Source organism: Semicossyphus pulcher, unplaced genomic scaffold (assembly GCF_022749685.1).
Source record: "Semicossyphus pulcher isolate SPU_LCO1_2020_fin unplaced genomic scaffold, fSemPul1.0.p SCAF_9, whole genome shotgun sequence".
Taxonomy (NCBI): domain Eukaryota; kingdom Metazoa; phylum Chordata; class Actinopteri; order Labriformes; family Labridae; genus Semicossyphus; species Semicossyphus pulcher.
In genome coordinates this window covers 23,846,073-23,852,357 of record NW_027211770.1, presented here as the reverse complement: position 1 = coordinate 23,852,357, position 6,285 = coordinate 23,846,073, and positions in this window count along the sequence as shown.

Here is a 6,285-nt window from a genome sequence, read left to right as displayed (position 1 = left end):
TCTGGCAGACCAACCACTGCTGGGTGATGGAAAACGCGTCACTAACTGGGCGTCGCTTGTGAGTTTTTCCGTGAATGTTGCCACAAACTCCCAGTCTGTAACTCTACTATATACTGCAGTGACTTAACAGACATTTATTTACATGAAAATCTTTGTGATCATTACTGTAAGATGTACGCTTTATTAATTTGAAGAACACAATCGCAGTCCTTTAAAGTAAAGAGACACATTTGACTTTTGGTGATATATTCATATAGCCTTGCGTGTATGCAACATCCAGTCTCCAGTGTGTTCAATAAAAGTTCAGATTTGCTGACAGAACATCCCTCCTCACAGTGTCTGAAGTCACAAATGTACCGTCTAATGCAGCCATGATGCTTACAATATGATGAAGAATCTCCATGTGTATTCATAAATTTTATGAGCATTTGCTGCTTAATACTGGAGGCACATTCATCCCAGAACTGCAGTGTGCAGCTATAATAAGAAGGCTGTATAGTCTTGCTGAAAGATGCCTCACACAGAACATGGTAAACATGTAATCACAATAATATGTCAACTCCCATGCTGGAGGAGTTGACATGCTAATTGCTAACATCTGGGAGTAAAGACACTGTTCTGTTAGACACAACACAACTCAGGCAAATTCGACAATAATACTGTTTTATATGTCACTTGAGATCACAGCACACACTCTGACCTTGTGCCCGTCATATTCTGCAACCAGCTTTACTGCCAACATGTCTTCAACTGTGAGAAATGTATACCCACTCAATGGGCTTAGCTGTAAATCTTCGTGGCCACCAGGCTCCGCGTTGACCAGATTTTATCAAAGCCATACGTTCTGGAGGGCACAGTGGCATTTTACATCAGCGTTACCCCTTTCTTTTCATGGGAAAATGGGGAAGAAAAGCTGAGAGTGGGGAAATCAAGAGTTCATTTTATTCTGCCAAAGGGTCAACGTGAGAGCAGAGCTGTTATTGTGCTACACCCTGCTGGGCCTTGAAAGAACATCTTGGTCTCTGTCCCACATATTTCACTCATTAACCAGCTCGCTAACCTGAGCAGCCTTTATATGAGCAACAACAAAATCTTATGATGGACTTACCTCAGTTGGAAATTCCTTTTATATTGCGCACATTGGGCTTTTAAAGCTCATCAATTCAACTCAAACTTCCTCCCACTGCCTCTTTCTCAGATATCTGCTTTTCCCTTACTCCTCATTACAAGAGTAGGTTCTGGATTCAAACAAAACAAAAAGGATAGCAGGGGGCATCTCTCCAATATGTCCACTAAATCAATGAAGAGGAGTTACAGGAGTTTTGGGAAAAGTTATGTCCCCTGAGTGCCAGGATTTTAATGTTGCTCTGAGCTGCATCAGTGATCACATTCCTGCCTGGATCTCCTCATGGCTGGCAGATGTCCACCTGTCCCTGGGGCTGATTTATACTCTGGCATTGGGCAGGTCTGAAGAGGGTGGATAAGTTAAGAGTAAGTAAATGGAGAGTAACAGAGAAAAATAAGATGCAAGCTGAAGACAGGAGGTGAAAATGAGGCTCAGAGAAATGAGAGCAGTCTTATCTACTGACCATAATCCAGTGGCCATTTTCCACTGCCATCATGCTCAGGGTGGGAAGGTTAAATGTTTGTCTTACTGCTGTGTTCCAGGTTACAAGTTGTATAAAATTCAGGGTAACATACAATCTCTATCATTTCACTGCTGCCAGATTGATGAACAGCGAAAATCCAGAGGGATATCAGGCCATAAGTGTCAAAGCCAGAACAAAATATAACACATTAGACAACAGCTAACGTTAGCATCCAGCTAATTTTTTTAGATATTGTTACTGTTAGTTAAGCAGCTGGTAGTGTTACACTTTACAAAAGCAGAGGCATTCATTTCCAGCTAAAGTTAGGTCAAGTACTTTTAGCTAGGATAAATATTACAAAGAGGCCAAAAGGTAATAGTAGTAGTGTTACACAGTACAAAAGAAGATTAAATTATAATAATTATATTATAATAAATTGCTTGCCTCTGTAATGTTAGCTAGGATAAATATTATTAGCTAGAAAGTGGCTGAATAGTTCCATTTGGTAGTGTTACACTTTACAAAGGGAGAGGCATAGCTACATTTCCAGCTAACATAAAAGTAGCTAAAGTAATTTTAGCAAGGATAAATATTACCGCTAGCTAGGAAGTGGCTGAAAGGTAATAGTTTGGTAGTGTTACACGATACAAAAGAAGAGGCATAAATTGCTTGCCTACGTTATGTTAGCTAGGAGAAAAAACCTTTTATTGTTAGCTAGGTGGGGGCTAAACTGTAATATTATTTGCTAGAGTAAGACGTTAGCTAACATAATGACATAATAACATAATGTTGGCTCAGATAAATTTACTAGCGGACATCCTTCCTAACAAATGTAATGTTAGCTACCCAGCTAGACATTTTTTGCTCTAAGAACGTTCTGAGAACGTTACGTGCGATGTTCTGGTAATGTTTTTATGTTTTAAAGTTTTTATTTGGTTCCCAGAATGTTCCTTTTAATAGTAGGAGAACGTTCTCTGAAAACATTCTCAGAAAGTTGCAGTGAGAATGTTCAACTCTCATTTCAGGAATGTTTTTTAAGTCACGTTCTGATAGTTCAGGCCATACTCACATCCTGAAAAGATCCTCAGAATGCTGCAGTAAGCATGTGTCTATTCATTTGCCCATTGATTGAGAATTCGTGAAATGATAACGACTGTCAGATACCCAACATTTAAAAGCATTAGTTTCACACCAATAGCTTGACTTCAGAGGAAAATGGCCGCTGTGTAAATATGGCTGATGGCTTTTAAGGCAGACTTTTCATGCTAGTGTGGCGTTCAATGTAAATACACAGTATATCATGATAAGCTGTTGTGGAGGCGGAAACAGCGAGTGATAGGTGGATGATAACCGGAGAGGGTCTGTCTGCAGGTGGTAAGGATAAAACAAGAAGGGAAGGTGTGTGTGTGTGTGTGTGTGTGTGTGGGTGAGGGGGGAGATGAAGGAGGGATGGGGAGATTTAAACAAGATAGCACTCGTTCTTGAAGTTCAATGCCAGGGTGAAGCGAGGCGACGCACTATAAACAAGTTTCATAGGAACAAAAGCTAACTATGGTCTTTAACCTAGATTAATATTTGCAAAAGCGTTTCATGAGAGAGTCGCCTCACCCACTCATTTTCCAAAGGTTGCCACACAGAGCCTTTGTTGGTGAGCTGCTCCGTGGGGAGGCTGTGTGAATGAAAGGTGCATGGAAACCTCTAATGTAAGGCTGGCGAGGGCAGATCACAAAGCAAAGAAAAAGGACGAAAGGTAATACTTTAGTTGTTTGCACTTCAGACAACCTCAACATTATCAAGTGCAACCATAGCACTCCAATTAAAGCCGATAATCTAATAAAGGACATGAAAGTATAATAATCAAAGATTTATCTTCCTTTATACAACCACAGAGCAAGAAAACTCCACCCTTACATGACTCATCTGAACACTACACTGTGAAATAAATATCCTAGGAGGACGCCCTGAGACAATTAGCATTGTTCTTTCCTAAATCAAAAACATGCTGTGATATCAAACAGAAAACACATGTTGCTAAGAAGTTTCGCTTACGTCAAGTGACAATATTGATGTGAAAACAAAGGAGAGAGACAGGATCACATTTACTTGTCATTTTTTTAATGAAGATTATCATCAGGGTTGTCAAGGTACAGACACTTTGGAATTCCCAAACTGCTCATCAAAGCTTCCTTGGCAAGCCTGTAGATGAGTCTAGTCTATGTCTTTAACTTCAGGTACTCTCCACACCCTCTTTCCAGTGCATGAAAACACATGTCTGTGTCTGTGGCCCCCGGTGCCCCCCATAAAGTGCACAGAAGGCATCTGCCAGCAGAAGCTTCTTTATGGGACAGATGGGATCCCAGAGCAGGGAGCTCCTGTGCACGGAGCTTGTTTTGTGATCATAAGTCTGATCCCCTTCCTGCTGTGATTTTCCACTCCCTCTGCGTGCATAAATATTAAATCACATGTACATATGTAGGCACATAAAACACACATACTGACTGACTGTGATCCTTGCAGTATAGTATATGATTTAGCTATATCCTTCTGAAAAAACATGCATAAAGGATCAAATCACAAAAATTACAACAAACATATTTTCTTACGTACCTCGAGTTCCCATGCAGATAGATTTGTTTTATTTGCTCATTCTTGAAGATAGTGCTCTCTGAGCAATCTGCAACCACCTGTGTGCTCTGTAGGTAAATCAAATTGCGATCGTGGTGTTTAAGGCACTGACACCTAACCTTGCCCATAATGGAATGGCAAAGAAAAATTAATTCATGCATCCTTGCCAAATATTTGAATTTTGATGACAAAAGGACCACTCACAGGCTCATCTGGGATCTCATTGGTCTGACCACGACATAGCCTCTGGGGACAACGGTAATCATGCCGGGCGGTGGTTGGCGATAAATGGCTTTTGATCAAGACTTCCTTTTCCATGTAATGCATTGTTACAGAAGAAGAAACCGTTTTTCTTGTGATTTACTTTAAGTAACGGGTCTTACCCTTTGCAGAAATTTCAACATCATGACACAGATTAGTTAAAAGTAAAAATGAATCTTTGTCAGGTCCGTCCTCAAGAGGAGAAGAAAACAACTTTTAAAATACTCGTCGGATCGAGGTCGGATCAATCTGATGCATTTGAGAAAGTCGGGAAATCTGAACGCTGAACAGCTTTTTTGACACCATGTCAGGGAATTTATCTTAAGTAAAATTTTAGATCTAGAACAGATTGATAAGTGAACTTGCTGCAGATGTCCGTTTACAGAGATTAATAAGAAGGTAAACTGTCAGATACCCGCTGATGGGAGCCGGGATGTCATTACGGCGCATTACGTTCCGCCTGCTTTTGCTCTCCACATGGACTGTTTTTCCTGCACACGTCGCAGCCTGCCAATACGTCATTGGTCATTATTACTCGGACTACAAGCATACTACAAACAGACACCAGAACACTTGCTGTCCCTAAAATTCACGTCCCTGCCTACAGATTTCACATTTCTATGTAGAATCTGTAAAAAAAGATTAGTGAACTACTAGCTAAGCGCTAAAGTGCTATTAGCTGTAACAAGCTAGCTCTAGAAAGTCAACACCACCTCAAGCTTCTTCTAATCATCTGTACTGTGCAATTGATTCCCCCCTAACATTTAGTTCATGGCTTGCACATCATTTATTTAAATAAAGAGTTTTATAGAAGAGGGGAAAAACTTTATGAGCTAAAGTTTGCGAACTGCTCAAGTTTGGTTGCCAACAGGTCAATAAGTTTACTCAGTTTATTCACCCCAATTTGTACTTGACTCTTCAAGCTGTCTGCGAGCTACTGCTCTTCTGTGGAGCAGTTTAAATAGCCCACAAGGTTAAATAAAGGTGGCTAATACATAACAGTTTAAAAGCTAGAATGACTTAAAGTGTGACACTACAGCGTATTGTCTAATATCGAAGCTTTGGGACACACGTCAGGAAAGAAGTGTGTGATGTCACTGCCGGCACATCTTTGTAGCGTCCTGGACAGAAAGAAGATTGGGGGAAAGTCTGTTTGGTATTAGGCGGGAAGAACAGGCAATGGTCCAGGGTTTCACAGAGGCGGTTCAACCATGGAGCAGGCAGTGGTCCGAAAACCACGAGGGTCAGGATAAGGCCCCTCGTGTTCACCCTCAATCTGTCGCTGTATGCAGAGGGGTTGACAGAGATGGAAGAAGTGGAGGAGGAACAGAAAAGATAGCAAAAGTTGAGAAGTGAAGGGGTGAAATAACATAAACATCTCATTACTTTGGCAACTCATCATTGCTCTCTGCCTCCTCAGTCATATAGTCTAAACTCCCTCCATACCTCCTCCAAAACTTTTCCACTGTTTCGCTTCGGTTCATGACAGTGAGTTGCCAAAAGCAATTAGGATTCAAGCACTTTAACTGAACCTCTCACATTCCTCCTGCTCAGTTTATCGTGCTGATGATCTTGGTGTCAAGTAAGGTGTTACTGAATTTATTCAAAAGGGGGGTTCATTTTTCAAATGTTGAGCATTCCTCGCAAAATGTGACAGTGTTAGGATATTATTTTCACAGAGGAATGTTGAGCGCAGATGAATATGAATAATTTCTAACAGGCTGCAGTCTTGTGCTTATAAAGTAGGAATGTATGCTTTTTGCCATCTTCTTTTATTAAGCTAGGCTAGCGTCATGGCTCAAGGGATAGC